An 18,897-nucleotide genomic window follows, 5' to 3' on the forward strand; every position below is an offset into this window, starting at 1 on the left:
CAACCATCTCAGGGTGCGGAAACTTGGTTCCAACATTCCTCCATACTGCTTCGGGTGAGACTTCGATCCGCGCTCCACAGACTGATGCCGAAAGGGCCAGTATTGTAGGGATTTTTTTGGCTAATTAATGCTGAACCTAGGTTAGACCCCCTCAAGCCAACAAATGGTTCTGTTGCTGGGACTAGAATCTTCATAAGAGATGTGTGATGTCGTACCATTGGAATCCAACTAAGAAGGAGATTGGAGATTGGTTGGATAGAAAGATCCATAAATTCGCGGCACAGGAGAACAGAAACCCATGACTGAAAAAGGAACAATGGTTGGACAGATACTTATATACAGAGATCTGAAAGATCTTTTTCTTCTCCTTCACTATTGAGATATATGAGTGAAGCACAAAGCTAGCGAATAGCCAAGGAAGGTGGAAACTTGAGGGTCCTATTGTGTGGACCCTGGAGCTAGTGCGACGGTTGGAAGCATCAGAGGATAAGATCGCCCATGATGTCGATCATTGGCTCGATCGCATCATAGAAGGATTTGTGACTGACTTCGTGGTCAACACCTCAGTAAACTACATCAAGGCGGAGCGATGCTTTTTCAAAGGACTGTGATGTAAGTACATAAAATCTTTGAATACCTGGATTAAAATGCTATTGTGCAAAAAATGAGTTATGCAACTACCTTGATGTTTGGGACTACGAGAAGCGGAAAAACTTACAGGAACGAAGGAAAGAAGGATCCAAAGTATAGTCCCTTGATTTGACCTCCACGAGGTGATGAAGAAGGGATAGTGAAGGTTTCTCCACGAAGTGCTATTCAATTAATAAGACAAGGATTCTCGTGAATACCACCTTTGCCCACACCACCTCTAACTTCACCACCCTCACCTCCAACTTAACCCATACCACCTCCAACTCCACTGCAGTTTAGTATGGCAAATACAGTGAAGTTTCCTTTGTTCAAAGGCTTGGGAAATGAGGACCCAGACCAATTCCAGTTCATTACGAGGGTTGTATGGGAAGCTCAAGGTGTTACAGATGATCATATAAAGAAGGTGACACTAGTTAGTACTCTGCAAGATCACGCTTTAACCTGGTATATTAAATACTCTAATGATAACCTGAATGTTTGAGTAGCAGACATCCAAGCAGCACTGAATAGATAATTTAGTAGGCCTAAATTTGAGGCGCAGTCGATTATGGGATTCAAAGAAATTGTGATGTAACCAGGTGAAATTCCTTGGGAACTAGATTAGAGGTTGAGGTGTACAATCCGCGAAACTAACATGAATTTGACAGATGGAAAACATCGCGAGTGGTTTGTAGCTTCGCTACTACCACACTTACGGAGTGCGCTATCGTAATAGAAGATAACAACTCGAGCAGAGGACTTGGAGATTGCTATGAGGCTACATGAAACCCCAACGCAAGATCCAAATCTAGGAGTTCAGGAAATCCATGCGTAGCTGAAGAATTTGTGCCTTGAGATGCAAAGTCTGAAGCAGGACAGGACAGTTTGACTAGAGGTTTGCGAGGAAGTATGGTGCTTGAAATGCAAGAGTCAAGGTCATGACAAAGACCATTTTCCAGTATTTACAAACTATATTGCAGGAGGAGGAACGATGCATTTAAGGACAGAAACTTAAGAAGGACCTAGCGGGGCCTGCATTATGGTGAGCTATCTGTTAGGTAGCCAGAAAACATGCCATGGATAATTGTCACTTTCTATAGAAGTTTGTACAAGCACTGCAACAACTATTCTGCAACTTTTGTAGGTCAGTAGGGCATGATGAGCGTACTTGCAGGATCTATGAATTGATGATGGATAGAACTCTTGCCTATAGGGTTCAGGTCGAAATGAGGCCCCTTGACCAGAGCACAGGGATGGCGCAAATAGGATTTTAGGGGCATGGATGAGGCCAAGGCGGAGGAGGACCTGGTAGAGGTCAAGGACAGTTGATTTGCTACGATTGCGAAGGACCAAGACACTATGCCAACAATTGCACTAATCCAATGCATTCGTCATGCAAGTATTGCACGTTGTTTGACCATGTAAGGGAAGACTGTCCTACACTGATATATAGGATACATGACAAAGGGGCGCTACAACCTGCACCGACTCAGAACCTGCAAATGATGAGTTCTGAGCCATGCGAGGAAGATCCAAACATAAATATAGTGCTAAGAAGTGGAATCGTGACAAGAGATGACAAAGGGAAACAGCCAGAAGATAGTACATGGGTTTGCAAAGCTCCGACGAAGGAGGTTGAGTTTGATTTGGAGCACGCACGTGAAACCTTCATGGAAGCTAAGAAGAGCTTCACTGAGGCCTCCACCTCAGGAAGCAAGGATAAGCCTGAGCAGGAGATGGGCACCTCTATGCTCACAAATTTCCAAGAGACTTGTATGAAGTTACTGCGCGATAGTAAGGATGTGAAAGGGTTACAAGAGTGTTGGAAATAATACTGAGAGGGGGGGGTGAATCAGTATTATCAGATTAGTAAATCCTTTACAATTTCATACTCAGTAACATATACGCTACTTCAGTTAAGTTAACCCGCGTGTACACACTACTGTGTCTAAAGCAACTAGCGTATATCCAGAAATCTTATGATTCAGTTAGCTTATTTTCAGTAAATGCATCAGAACATTATTAACCATATTAACAGTAAACAGGTGTAGTATAACATAACGGATCATCACACAAAAGCCACACACATGAACACCATGATATAAGGTGGAAACCCAATGTGGGTGAAAACCACCTGCTGCAATTCGTCTCTTTCTTCTTTAATAAGAAACTTCTTTTACAATGTACTGGTGCAGTCCTTTACCAACACGCAAGCTACAACCTACAGAGGGCTACAACCCTCATAGCTCTTGTACTAGCCGATCCATTTACTAGCACGTAGGTGCCAACCCTACAGAAGGCTACAACCTTCACTCGTTTTCCAGCTGCTCCTGGAAGGGAGCTACAACCCCCTAGCTCTTGTACTGGCTGATATGTTCACCAGTACGTAGGTGCCGGCCTACGATCTTCCCGGGACTACGTTTCATACATTTTCATACTGGATCCATGAAACTATCACCATTGTAGTACAACCTGCATCATCAATCTCTGAATCACCCAATACTGAATCACTGAAACCCTGTCAACAACAACCAGACAACATAACAACAACCAGATCCAACTCCATCTTCAAATATCATACTTCACATTGTATACGCTACTTCGATGAACCCAACCTGCGTGTATACGCTCTTTCACCAAAACCAACCCGCATACAGATCTGAAAATTCTAACTTATAACTCCGCAGCTATATCAGACATCAAAACATACCCAGATCATAACAATAACCATGCGTCAATAGATCTGGTCTATCCACAGTCATACCATATGAAGATAATCATTCCAAGCCTTGAGATCTCGTTCCATCATTCATCATCCTCCACATGAGTGAAACCTTGGTTCAAATCACCAACCCATAACTAGCACTTGGATCTCACACTTCCTCAGATCTTCATCAATAACACACTCTTGCTCCTTCAACTGGCCTAATGATCTTCTCCTTATATAGGTTTAGGCCCTTCACAATACCACGGTCCAAAACCATAGTAACACAATACCATCAACTTCAAAACTAGGGATCAACACGTCCGTCGAGACACCATGGTCCAAAACCATAGGCACAACTTCCAAGGACTAACCGCCACGGACCAAAGATAAGTTTTCCACATGTACGCGCTTTTACCGAAGCCAACCTGCGTGTACACGCTGATTTTCCTTACTGAACCTGCGTATATCTCTTTCTTGTCCTGCTGTACTGAGATCTGTCCTCTGATCAAGTTGCCATCACTTGTACCTGTCTCTGAGTGAGTTGCCATCAAGGACAACACTTGTATCATAATGCCAACAATCTCCCCCTTTGGACTTGATGGCAACCACCACACCAAGTCACTCTCCCCCTTTGACATCAAGGGCAAAGGGCGGACCAAGATATTCTCTTCTTTGGTATACCTTCTTCTGTCCATACTCCCCCTGAGTACCTGCTGAAATCTCCAAATGTGCTCCCCCTTTGTGTATGCCAAAGTGTACCAATCTATCCATCCTGCTCTTGCTGAATTGTGCTGTTCATGCTCCCCTTGACTGTAGGCAAGATCTGCAAAAGATGTTCTTCAAGAAGAACAAAGACTTATACATCATAGAAGACCTTCCTATCACCAAAAGACTCAATACATACATTCATCACCCAACCTAGTGGGGATATACCAATATTGACTCATCCACCTAACCATTAAGAGTTTACTCATGATAAGACATGAACATTACATCATTCATCCCAGGCATAGTGGGGAAACCAATCATAGGCCGTTACATGACCTTGACATCATAAAAGAGATATCACAAAAGAGATACATGACAAGACTTATGAAAACCACCAACAACATCATGATCTGTACCATAAGCATCAGCCTGCAATACCATTCCTTTAATCAAACAGCAAGATGTATCATTTAGCTTCATAGACTTTATCAACAACTTCTAACCATAATGCCAACAATGCATTATTTGAAGTATATGCTCCCCCTGAGCCTATGCCATAAGTATCAAGACATTTCCAGACATCCTCAGCAGACTGTAACTGTTAACCAATAGAGCAAATACTGGACTGGATCATGTCAGACCCCTTCTCTGAGTCTGTCCCCACTTCTTTTTCACAAACTGACATATACGCGACTTTGCAGTGTGAAACTCGCGTATATACGCGGCTTTCCTTCATGAAACTTGCGTATGAGAATTAGAACACTGAAGTTTTACACTTTCAGCTCCCCCTGAGTCTGTTCTGTCTGTGCTGTGCTGAGTACCCTGTGCTGTGCCACATCTTTCTGACTGAACTTCCTTCTTCTTCCATATCTTCAAGCATGTTGATGATTTCCTTTTATCATGAGCTTTGTTCCTGCAATCTTTTGCTCTATGTCCAAACTTGTTACATGCATAGAATCTTACATGTTTCATATTCCTCCTATAGAAATCAGCAGCTTTGTGGCCAAACATATTGAAAGAAAAGCAATATCTATTAAAGTACCTTGAATGTGATGATCTTTCTGCATGATGGTCTTGAAACCTTCTTCTTCTACATATGGCTGCAACATGTCCAAGATTATGACATACATGGCATTCAACATTATTCATGGGAGGAGTAAAAGATTTTCTTTGAGGAGTCTCTTTCCTTGATTGTTGATGGGGTTGTCCTTTCATCTCCTTGTAGAGCCTTTCAGATTTTGCATTAGAGATTCTTGTCTTACTTTGTGAACCAGATTCTCCTTCAATAGACTCATGAAAACCAAGACCAGTTTTGATAGCAGGGGACCTTTGACTACTAAGAATATCATCCAAGATCTTAGTACTATCTTGAGATCGTAATAGTTTATCCTTTTCTTCTAATTTACTTTTCAAGATAGTTACCTCAACTTGATGTTGTTCTTCTTTTTCCAGACATTGCTTCTTCAAGGTCTATTCAACTTTCCTTCCTTCATCCAGTTGATGCCTTAGATTGAGGATCTCGTTTTCTTGCTCTTTATTCAGCGCTAGCAGCATTTGTCGAATTCTGGAGACACATTCCAACTGATCTTCTAATCTGATGATTTCTTCTTTGAGGGCATTCTCCTTTTTGATAGGTAGATCTTGCTGATCTATGGTTTGATCTGATGCTTCATTTGTTTGTCCATCTTCATTCTGAGGTGATTCAGGATCTGAATACTTGCTTCCACTCAACTGCAGGTTGTCATTGTTCCTTTGACCTGTCTTCTTCTTCTGACGCGCTTTCTTCCCCATTGTTCTATGAATCTCCTTCAAGCGATCAAGCTTCTCTGAAGAACCTGGCTCTGATACCAATTGTTGGAAATAATACTGAGAGGGGGGGGGGGTGAATCCGTATTATCAGATCAATAAAACCTTTACAATTTCATACTCAGTAACATATACGCTACTTCAGTTAAGTTAACTCGTGTGTACACGCTACTGTGTCTAAAGCAACTAGCGTATATCCAGAAATCTTATGATTCAGTTAGCTTATCTTTAGTAAATGCATCAGAACATTATTAACCATATTAACAGTAAACAGGTGCAGTATAACAGAACAGATCATCACACAAAAGCCACACACATGAACACCATGATATAAGGTGGAAACCTAATGTGGGTGAAAACCACCTGCTGCAATTCGTCTCTTTCTTCTTTAATAAGAAACTTCTTTTACAATGTACTAGTGCAGTCCTTTACCAGCACGTAGGCTACAACCTGCAGAGGGCTACAACCCTCATAGCTCTTGTACTAGCCGATCCATTTACTAGTACGTAGGTGCCAACCCTACAGAAGGCTACAACCTTCACTCGTTTTCCAGCTGCTCCTGGAAGGGAGCTACAACCCCCTGGCTCTTGTACTGGTTGATATGTTCACCAGTACGTAGGTGACGGCCTACGATCTTCCCGGGACCACGTTTCATACATTTTCATACTCGATCCATGAAACTATCACCATTGTAGTACAACCTGCATCATCAATCTCTGAATCACCCAATACTGAATCACTGAAACCCTGTCAACAACAACCAGACAACATAACAACAACTAGATCCAACTCCATCTTCAAATATCATACTTCACATTGTCTACGCTACTTCGACGAACCCAACCTGCGTGTATACGCTCTTTCACCAAAACCAACCCGCGTACAGATCTGCAAATTCTAACTTATAACTCCGCAGCTATATCAGACATCAAAACATACCCAGATCATAACAATAACCATGCGTCAATAGATCTGGTCTATCCACAGTCATACCATATGAAGATAATCATTCCAAGCCTTGAGATCTCGTTCCATCATTCATCATCCTCCACATGAGTGAAACCTTGGTTCAGATCACCAACCCATAACTAGCACTTGGATCTCACACTTCCTCAGATCTTCATCACTCACACACTCTTGATCCTTCAACTGGCATAATGATCTTCTCCTTTTATAGGTTTAGGCCCTTCACAATACCACGGTCCAAAACCATAGTAACACAATACCATCAACTTCAAAACTAGGGATCAACACGTCCGTCGAGACACCATGGTCCAAAACCATAGGCACAACTTCCAAGGACTAACCGCCACGGACCAAAGATAAGTTTTCCACATGTACGCACTTTTACCGAAGCCAACCTACGTGTACACGCTGATTTTCCTTACTGAACCTGCGTATATCTCTTTCTTGTCCTGCTGTACTGAGATCTGTCCTCTGATCAAGTTGCCATCACTTTTACCTGTCTCTGAGTGAGTTTCCATCAAGGACAACACTTGTATCATAATGCATGACAAAGGGGCGCTACAACCTGCACCGACTGAGAACCTGCAAATGATGAGTTCTGAGCCATGCGAGGAAGATCCAAACATAAATATAGTGCTAAGAAGTGGAACCGTGACAAGAGATGACAAAGGGAAACAGCCAGAAGACAGTACATGGGTTTGCAAAGCTCCGACGAAGGAGGTTGAGTTTTATTTGGAGCATGCACGTGAAACCTTCATGGAAGCTAAGAAGAGCTTCACTGAGGCTTCCACCTCAGGAAGCAAGGATAAGCCTGAGCAGGAGATGGGCACCTCTATGCTCACAAATTTCCAAGAGACTTGTATGAAGTTACTACACGATAGTAAGGATGTGAAAGGGTTACAAGAGTTCATCAATAGATGTGCTAGAACCGCGCCAGGTGAGCCACATGTAGTATGAAACATTGGCAAGCATAGAATAAGGATGAGATGGGAGATGAGACTGACCACGCAGATAGGAGAATATGAAATGGATGATGTTATTTTTTACCTCGAGTCAGACGCGAATGTCCTACCGAAGAAAACATGGGAATGAATGGGGCGACCTATGCTGCAATGGTCTCTGATTCAGTTAAGGATCGAGAATTAGTAGAAGATCATCCACATGGGGTGGCTGTAGGTGGTGACCGTGGATATTAAGGGAGCAAGCGCGCTAGCTGATTTCGAAGTAATAGAGAGAGTGGATGATATAAATCCCTATCCTGCGCTCCTGGGAATTGACTCGGCTAATGATATGAATGGGGTAATCAATCTCAAGAAGTGAAAGATGATCTTTGATAAGAAATAGTTGTGTGTAATAGTACCTCTCAATCCTGTTGAAGGATTGTGCTATACTGAACCAGTTCGTGATTATGAGAGTGATGACGACCAGGATCGTATCTACAAGATAATAGCGAGAGACCAAGATTGGGTGAATACTACCGCAGATGGATAGATTACATGGGATCATGAGAGTTCTTTCACTTCAAACATCGATGAAGAGATAGAATGCTAGCAGAATCGGTACCATGAAGTAACTATGGTGAATTGCAAGATGATGACCTGATCACTGCACTGTGTGTCGTCAGAGGTAAGAAATATGGCTACATTTTATGGTCTAAATGAGGTAGATATCATTTTGGATGCATCTAAAAGGGAGGTACCAGAAAAGCAGCGCTTCTAGCCGTTGGACTGGGCACTGCGCTACACGCCCGCAAGATGGTGGGATATGCACAAGGGAAGATTTGATGATTAATGCAAATGTAGGAGAATGATGAGAACTCGCTTTGGGAATCGTAAGATGCGAATGACAGATAAGTATGATGGGCAAAATGATTCGTGCGTGCATTTGGCCAAAGCAAAGAATAACTATTCCACCACTGAGCGCGAAGGGCTAGCTATGATGTACACACTGCAGAAGTATAGGCACTACTTGCTAGGAGGCCATTTTAAGATGCATAAGGATCACTCCATGCTGAGGTACCTGGTCAATAATCTTGTGTTGGGGGGCAGAATCTGCAGATGGCTCTTATTGTTCCAAGAGTATGATTTTGAAGTGGTTCTGAAGCCTAGACGATTGAACACGGGAGAAGACCATCTGTCATGCATCGAAACAGGGGAGGAACCTGCTAACTTAGAATAAGGATTTCCTGACGCACAACTATTTGTAGTGCATGTTGTGGATGGTCATTTCGAGGATATAATACACTTAACAACAGGAACTGCTGCAGAAGGATACACTGTCTAGTAAAAGAAGGAATTAGTGGTGTGCGCAACAAATTTCTCTGTCATTGTTGTGTATCTGTACAATATGGGGATTGATGAGATATTGTGACAGTATGTACTTGAGTTCAAAATAAGTAGCATCCTCACAGACACTCGTGGGGTCGTCATGGTAGGACATTATGCAGGAAGATCAACCGCGTAGAAGATTCTACGTGTAGGGTTGTGCTGGCCAACCATTCATCAGGACTCAAAAGCATATTACAAGGCGTGTGATGTGTGTCAAAAGACTGAAAAACCATCATGGAGGTATGAGATGCCTGTGAATCCAGAAATGATGTTGCAACCCTTCGAGAAGTGGGCAATAGATTTTGTAGGACCCGTTCAGCCATAGGGAAAGATGGGAGAAAGGTACATTATCACCTTGACAGATTATTTGACTTGTTGGGCAGGGGCACAGCCTATGAAGGATTGCATAGGTGCGACCACTGCAAAGTTCCTCTCTGAGAATGTACTAACACGATTTTGTTGTCCAAAGATCTTAATGAGTGATTGTGGTATGCACTTCTTGAATGAGATGATTAGTGCGTTCACGGGGGAATTTCAGGTATACCACCAAAAGAGTACACCTTATCACTTGCAGGGTAATGGGATGGTGGAAGCATTCAACAAAGTGCTCGAAAACACACTGACCAAGGTTTGTAATGCTCAGCGAAGTGATTGGAACCTACGCATACCTGTAGTACTGTGGGCTTCTCAAATGACATGCAAGAAGTTGACTGGACAAACCCCTTTTAGGCTTGTCTATGGTATGGAAGTGGTAATTCCTATGGAATACATCATAGCTAGTTTGCACATAGTAGTGCTCACAGAAATGACAGACTGTGGAGCTCTGGAGTAGAGGCTCGCACAGCTGGATGAACTGGAGGAAGAAATATTTTTGGATAGATTTCACTAGCAAGTCCAAAATAAATGCGAAAAAGCATGGCATGATCGACACATCAAGCTATGCACATTTAAGGTGAATGACATGGCTTTGCTATATGATAGTTAGTTTGATAAATTTCCGGGGAAATTCAAGATGCACTGGCTAGGGCCCTACATCATTAAGGAAATTACCGATGGAGGATTGGTACAACTGGTCAAATTGAATGGCGAACCCTTCCAAGGAAAGATGAATAGCAGTCACTTGAAGCCATACACTGGCGGTCCGTCCATGTGACTAAATGAAGGTAGCGTAGTCTTAGCACTCCAGGCAGCCGAAAGGAGGCGCATGACTATAAACTGGACCGCTCGAGTTGGGGAGCTGCATGATTGGAAAATGGTGTGAAGCAAGGACATGTCATTGGGTCCGCAGCAGTGTGGAGGGAGTTGTACTACCCAGGGAGAAATCACGCAGGTCAGCAAGAAAGTGACCGTTAAAGTCACTGTTCATGAAAAGATGACAAAAGTGAGGCCAAATGGAGTGGGCGACGGACATTTAAGACAAAATTTATGGCTTAGATCCTTTAAAATCTGCTGCCAATCTAACATTAATGAACCACTTTTGGGGAGAATGGTCAGATTTGAATTCAAAATGCCCTATAAATTACAAGTGGATGTCCTAAGAAAAACACTTGTAATTTTGAGAATTGAGTTGTATGAATTCTTTCAAGATTTTTTAGCGAGTTCGGGGTTTGAACAATTGTCAAAGGAGACACAGGAACTAGTGAATAGCATCATGTTGACATGCATAGAAGCTATGAACACTGAAGAAGTGGCAGCCAAGGAGAATGTGCAGGAAATCGATATGGAGGCCGTAGTAGCTGATCCAGAAGTAGTTGCCTCAGAAGTGTTTGAAGTATTGACGAAGGTCCCTAAATTGCTGAGAACACTGAGACCGAAGCAAACCCAACCAAGGAGACCGTGAAGGACAAGAAGGGCAAGCAGCCTGCCGTACCAGTGCATGTGCCGCCAAGGAGAAACCCACCAAATCCCACTACCCAAGAGAAAGGCAAGGCTATAAACCTAGAAGTAGAGGAGGAGGATATCGAAGACATCCCGATGGATGATGAGGATGTGGGAGTGGAAGTAGAGGAGGTTGAAGCCCGGGGTGTTGACCCTATTACACACTTGCCGGAGTATGTCCCTCCATGCAATCGTAGGTTGAAGCTCCCAAAGGACATTGATGAGAGTAAGACTCCCCTGCAAACCCCTCTGCTACCAGATGAAATTACTTTCGATGGTCCGTGCTTGGCCCAAGTGCCGATACTGAAGCATTACAACTAGGACTTGGCAGACCATGAGAAGTTCCCACACCTGGCAACCAAGCAGCTGATGCGCCGCATCATAGACACAAATACAGGAATGACCGCATTGGAACCATGAAATTAGCTCAATCGGGTAGAGAATGCAAGATTATTGAACCTACTCTGGGTGCTACATTATAACTTCACCCCCATGGCAGTTTTGGTCATCAAGTAGTTGCTGTGCTTGCTGCATGATTGGTAGATGTGGCTAGAGGAGATGATACCCATCACAGATATGTTGATTCATGTATACAGGCGAAAATCCAGCTATGATCTTTGGTGGTAAGCATGGTAAGTAGGTGCTCACAGAGTCAATGAAGGAGAAATTCAAACTGGTGAAGAAGTCATGCGGGTACGCAATCTCCAGCATCTACAAACCCTCTATGAAGGTAAAAATGCAGATCCTTACAGGGAAGGTGATGCAGAAGTGTCACGCCGACAAGGTGCCGGTGCCTATTGTCGCACTCGCACAACAGTGCATGGAAGGAGTCCAATTTAACTGGTCAGACTACCTTCACGGAGAGTTCCTAGCAAACTATCGTGAAGAGCAAGAGAAAAGCAAGAACTTCCACTACGCATGGCTCTTGTTGTCAATTGTGGTGGTAGCATGGGAGCTACCAGAGGAGAGCCAGTTCCCTTTGGTCACCCCAGACCTTCCTGAAGCAGCGAAGTGTGCATCGTTGTGGGAAACCAAGGATGTGGAGTGAATTCAGGAAAACAAGATCTTCTGGATCTTGATGGAAATGAATATCAGAATGGACATTAATCTCAAACCGCGATTTTCGACCATGGTATACTCTAATCTACAGGGATATGATGAGTTTAAAGTTGATTTCCATCGAATATCAATCAGGGTGTGAAGGGACCTTGTGTAGAAGTGGTATGACTTGCCGTACTTGGCCACAGATGACACCATCGATGTGGTGCTTGATAAATGGCCAGCAGAGTGGCGCACTATGAAAGACTTGGTGGTGGGTGGGAGGAAGTTCGCCGCGTAGAAAAAGAAGGAGGAGGCCAAGCTAAAGATGGCATAGCTGGTTGAAAAGAGGAAAAAGGAGGCCACTCAGAAGGCCCAGGAAAAATAGATAGGAAAGGAAGTACGAAAACAGATAGGTGGCATAGAGCGGGGCTTTGACAAAGGTGCGTGGTGGCCTTCGCTTGAGACCAAAGAGGAGGACACATAGCAACATGGTGCAGACCCTCAGGAGACGTCCACTCGCATTAAGCGCCCGAGAGAGCTCGAGAAGGGAGGGTCTAGAAAGAAATCCAAAGCAACCAAGACCTCGCTGGAACGGAGGACGACTTATATGACATCGGTGACATAGTCGAAGATATCACTGGGGAGGCCCTGCAACAATTTGAAAAGCAGTAGAAAATCATTCTAGGGACCATCAAGACTGGGGTACAAGAGTTGTAGACCCACGTGTCGCAAGCTGGTACAGTGTCTACCAGCTTGGCTATCAGCATGTTAGAGGCTGTCGATATGATGCACATGAAGGCTTCCAGTGCGATAGTGCTGCCAGATGGAGCACTGACCATGGTAAATGAGGCTGACAGGCCTACTGTCAGCACCTTGAAGGGAGTTGGACTGAACTTGGCAGTGCTTCCGCGTGAAGAACTCCACCTCTTGCAAGATGGAGTAATTGCATAATTGAGGGCCCGTGAACATCGCGCCCTCAAGGTGATCATTGAACAGAAGATAAACAACAAACAGATGGCCCTACAGAGAAATGTTGCCATCGATGCTGAGGCTGAGGTGACCAAGCAGAATAAGAAGATCATGCAGGTCATTGAGGAGGCATGCAAAATAGTCCCAGAGTTGGCCATTCCGGAGGAGGAGCCAGTCGAGGTCCGCATCCACAAATTGGCCACAGGGGTGTGTAACACGCAGATAGAGATGGCGCAGGTTCAGTTGGAGCTGAACCTATAGATTAAAGAGCTCCAGTTGAGGTCCCAACCTTCAACACTACCAGAGGTAAAGGAATAGTGAGCAGCCGCTGTCACAGAAGAAGTCGCGGTGGTGGAGAGTGCGATAGCAGACTGCTCACAGTTGTTCGAGCAATTGTTTGAGGTCTTGACTAGCTTGCAGGAGGACCAAAACATCTAGAGGCTAGAGACAGAAGCACATGAACTCCAACAACTCTATGATGAATTTAACGGCATAGTGCGAACCATCGCGCTGACACAGAGGTTAGCCAAAGTGCAGGAAGACTAGCTGTTGAAGGAACATGTGGACACAATGCTGCACAAGGAAGTAGTGCTGAAGGTGTGACTAAAGCCATGTCTGGAGGAATCTTATACAGTCACATGAAACATTGAGGGCAAGCACGCAAATCTGCAAGTGACACAACAAAAGCTTCAGGCTTACAACACAGGAGTAGTAACTGAGAAGATAGTTGAAGATGCGAAGTAGGCAGCAGCTGAGTGCATGGCCAAAGTTGCGATCATCCGGATCGAGATGGACAAGCTTTGCGCAAACATCTTTGCAACTACCAAGTGACTCGAGGGCGAGTCATGATGTTTATGCTGGGGGCCTGTTGGGAGCGGGATCCCCCAAGGCCATTTTGGGGCAAAAAGCGCATGTTTAAGTCAATTTTTGTAATATAATTCTAAAGAATTCGCATTTTGTTTTCGCGGAGCGCGAAGATATTATGGGTCAAAAAAGGTAGTCCGCCCTTAGTTTTGGAAAGTAAAGTCAGCTGTTAGAGACCTACCCATGGTTTGTAGACCATGAAATTGCATAAAAAAGAGCTAAGCTCTATGTAGTTAAGGAGAGAGACAATGGAAAATCATGTAATAGAGTGATAGCTCTGAAGAAGTAGTCTAACTATTGGGTCGTAGCGTAGGTAGAGGCTTTGCAGCTGAGTGTGTAGAGGCCTAGGATAGAAGTTTGCAACTGACTGCGCAGACCCCTACAGCTGTGTGTGCAGGGTGGACAGAGTTTGTAAAGGCTTGGAAGATATTAATAAAGACAGATATTTTGCAATTTCTTTGTCTTTGTTCTGTTGATACATCTAGATATTTAATGTTTTAATTTCCTTTCTTGTGCTTATATGATGCGCGAAAGACCGCAATTCCACTTCCTATCATCTGCAAGGAAATGGATTGGCTAAATCTTCGAATAAATCTTTAGTCAAAATCATCAAAAAACTGCTAGAAATTAATAAGAAGAGCTGGAACAAGAGGCTGGTTCATGCACTTTGTGCAGATCAAATCGGTCAGAAAAGGTCTATTGGTATGTCACCGTTTAATATTGTTTATGGAGTAGACACAGTATTCCCAGCCATCCTTGCTGCCCCAGTGGTCGGGCTTCTTCAGGAGGTAGGCAGTGAGGAAGATCCCATGGAAAGAGGCTGAATCAAATGATTCACTTGCAGCAAACAAGAGAAGAAGTTTTCCAAAACGCATCCAAGCTGCAGGAGAAAATAAAGAAAATCTATGACAGAAAGGCTAAAGTGGACAAATTTCAGTTAGATGATGTGGTGCTGAAGTGGGATGCAAGGAATGAAGAGAAAGGAAAACACGGAAAGTTCGAAAATCTATGGAAGGGTCCTCTCAAAATTATAGCATATAGCAGTCAAAGTGCCTTTCTTCTGAAGGAAATGAATGGGGAAGACGGTCCTGGAGGTCCGATCAATGGTTGTCTGCTCAAGCAGTATCATTGTTGATCTATCAACGCTACTTCCACTGTCAGTGTAAATACCATTTTCATTTCAATTTGGTTTCAGTATGTACAGTCAGTTTCTGAGTTATTCCAATTGTCAAGTTTGAGTCAGTTTCTTGGTTACTTCAGTTTCGTAAATAAGTCAGAGTCTTGTGTCGTTTATCAAATGATGACTCCATAGCCCAATGGACCAAGAAGCACTGTCTAGCTCCCCCAGGGATCTGCTGTTCTTGGCACCTCCAAGGAGCTGCCATCCCCCGTTGGAGCTAATGTTAGAGTCCGTCTGGTCAGCCCTCCATCAGAGATCAAAGCTCTTTGTGCATTTCAATTTTAGGTGTCCCGTTTCATTCACTGAGTTGCATTTCACTAGGGACATGTCATAATCTGACGGCAAAAATCATGATACTCATTGCCCCTCATGTCTGGCCTCTGCTGGTTCAAATATTGGTCCCAAATCAATCAAATTCATGATAGTCAAGGTCTGGTTCTGTTTTAGGACAAATTTATTTTTATGGTTTGAGTCTAAGAATTCATCAGTTTGGTCTCAGAAAACATGCCCAGAACAAATTCATGCAGGCCAGAGGGAGATCTTGTACACCTACAGTGCAGAAAGTTTCATCATCACCACAAGAGACATCGACTTTTCTTCGAAACTCTGTTTTGAAGAACAGTCAAACAAGGTCAACTATGACAAAATTCTCCAAAAATCGACAATTGAAATTTTCAGATGGAGTCAGAGATTTCAAAGCCAGATGCTCCATCATACATTCCCTGCAAAGAAATTCCGAAAATTTCATCAAGAAAGCCAAAACTTTGAAGAAAAATGAAAGACAGAGAATTTAAAGTCAATGAAGAAAAGTGCAAAACAAAAACATTATAAAGTGGGTTTTTATAGAAGGAAAAATCAAACCAGTTTCTTTAAAGCCTATAAATACATATGATAGCCCAAAGCAAAGCCATTGTGCCATTGAAGACTTGGAAAGACATTGCAGAAGGTGGAAGAGCGAGATTGGTGAGTGTTTGAGTGAGTGGGAGGCAATTTGGTAAGTGCGTCACATACACCAGGTCGCGTGGTGCACACACAGCGCGCGGTGCACTGGCAACCAGCCCGCAGTGTTAAATTTGCAAGCGTGCGACACATATAAGATGTGCGGCGCACGGGGAAGAAAGCGCGGCGCACATGGTCCAGCAGCCCAAAACAGTGCCAAAACATTGCGAATCTTTGTGAAGGCTATCAAAACAAGAGGTAGGCCCGTTGTCAACTCTTCTCCATCAGTTTTGTCATTTATATGGTGTACATAAGACGTTTAAGATGATACCCCAAAAGCACAAGGTTGACCATGAAAAGAATCATAAAAAACAATGATAGTTGGGGTTGCAAATTTGCAATGATGCCACCAAGGTCTGCTCCCCTCCCCTTGTCTCCTCACTCCTCCTCATTCCCGCATCCATTCCCATCATGATTCCTAAAGAAAATGCCCTAAAACCGCCCTAAACCCTCTCCCCTGTTTCTCAAAATATTTTGGGCGATTTTAACAGTGCGCGGCGCACACACATACTGGCGCGGCACACTCATCTTGCGCGGCGCACTGGGGCCAGGTTCACAGTCTAAGTTTGCCACTGGCGCGGCGCACTCAGAGCGCACGGCGCACTGGGCAGTGCGCACGGCGCACAGACTTACGAGTTCAGAAATACACTAAATTGCCTAAAAATTCTTGTGAATGCCTACCACACTTGAAAGGCAAACCAATTACTCTCACTATTACTTCAAAATTGAGAAGAATAGCAGGATTTGAGACTATGAATTATATACAAAATTTTTGATAAAGTCACCCAAAGAAAACACAAAAGAAATCAAAAGCTAGGGTTCTGCTATAGTGACAATGATTGCAAAATATGCTGCTATCCTACCTCTATCAGCTAATTCCCCCAGAGCTTTTTCCCATAATGGTTACCCTAGCTACATTGTGAACATATCCCTTTGTCCCCTTTACTCATATAGCTCAAGGGTGCCTTAACCCTACCCCATCAAAGCCACATCCCAAACACTCCCAAACCCCTGATAAAGTCCCCCTTTTTCATCATTCCCCTCCTGATACTCCCTATGTTTATTGTCCCCTTGGTGACAGATTTGCAGGGCATCTATCAGTGTCATTGGATTCAGAGGATAGAACAAAATTCAGGGTACAAACAGCAGCAATGGCCTTAGAAACTTCATCAAATTGTGAGGGGGAAACTCACAGTGATACAGCTTCAGGAGAACAGGCTCCCTGGAGACCTAGGAGTGGCAGACATGTCAGGGATGAACCAAACACTCTTACTGAGTTGCAGGCATGCCCTCTTGCTATGTCTTGTTTCCAGCACTTGGCATGTTTAGAATTTTGTTAAAGGGTGGCAAATGTCAGAATTCATCATGAGTTGGCCCGTCTTTTTGCACTTCACCTACATGGAGGACAGTCTATCTTGGTAGGGGTCACTTTCACATTGACACCCGAAACAATATCAGTGGCAACAGGCATACCAAATGTTGGAGAAAAGTGGCACAAGAAGATGAAGGTGGAGAGGGAACTTTATGAGCCTTACATTAAGGCCAATTGTTTGAGTTAGCTCACTAGAGTTTTCCCATTCAGATTTTTGAGAGAGGATTATGCTCCGCTCATGAGATTTATCATGAAATACTTCAGTTGTGAGGGGAGGCTTTCTCGCCTTTATGCATATCACATCAGGTTGCTCATGCATTTTACTAGGGTGCGTATGATGAACCTCCCATTTTTCATCTGCGGGAACATAGAGACGATGAGAAATTTCATGCAGCACAAGACCCCTCGGCAGCAGCTCAACAGTGTATATCACTTCGCTCTTATCCAGATTTTGGTGGACCATCAGTTGGGATTGCAGGGCATTGCTTGGGAGGACTTCATCTCCCGTGATTTCTTCAGCACCCCACAGGGAGTATCAGAGGCAAAACATGAGATAGGTGGTCCTTCTCATCAGCATGAGTGCCATGAGACCACTGTGGTGCCATTTTCCATCACATATCAGAGAGGCTATCCAAAAGGCACCAGGCCTTTGTTTGTAGCAACAAAGCGAGTGTTATCTCCACCCGGGGTGGAAGGGGCTTCACTTCCTACTTCGGCAGTACAGGTACAGATACAGGACAAGGGCAAGAAGCCCAAGATTGAGGGGGGACCTTTAGGTCTGCCACCAGGTAAACAGGAGGCCAGATCCATTCTCGTTCATGATGATGATGATACAGATGCACGTCCAAAAAACGCACAGCTGAAAGAGATCTTCCAGGAGCAAGAGGCAGAGATTCACTCTTTGACACTCAAGTTGGAGATGGCCAAATGGAACATCACGTATTTAGAGTAGAGGAACAAATAGCTGGAAGACCAGCATGTGATCATGGAGCTACAGAACATCCTTGAGGATCGCCTGACTGCCCAGCAGAGGGGGATCGAATTCACTTCATTGGAGCAACAAGTTAGGGATGATCGCGAGTATGTTCTTGAGAGAGTGAAAATGCACCTGGACAACATGCTCAACAAAGCTGATGACAACAACACACTGCTGAGACACATGGCTCGTCATTACAGGGCACGGAACTTGAGTTTGAGAGCTCGGATAAGGAGTTTGAAAGCAAAACTGAGGAAAGCCGCAAAAAGGGAAAAAAGAGAAAAGGAGCAAGATAGGGTCAGAATCTTGGCTGAGTCTTCCCTGGCTCAGCAAGGCACCCCATAGAGGACTTCTAGCCCAAATCTCAAAGCATTTGTGCAAATTTTGGTCACAAGGAAATTTTTGGGGCGAAAAACATGGATTTTCTCCCTGCGCGCCGCGCACCCTACGCGGCGCTAAAATTCTAGACCTTAG

Source organism: Pinus tabuliformis, chromosome 8, assembly GCF_031772625.1.
Source record: "Pinus tabuliformis cultivar Carrire ecotype Pingquan chromosome 8, CPIR1, whole genome shotgun sequence".
Taxonomy (NCBI): Eukaryota; Viridiplantae; Streptophyta; class Pinopsida; order Pinales; family Pinaceae; genus Pinus; species Pinus tabuliformis.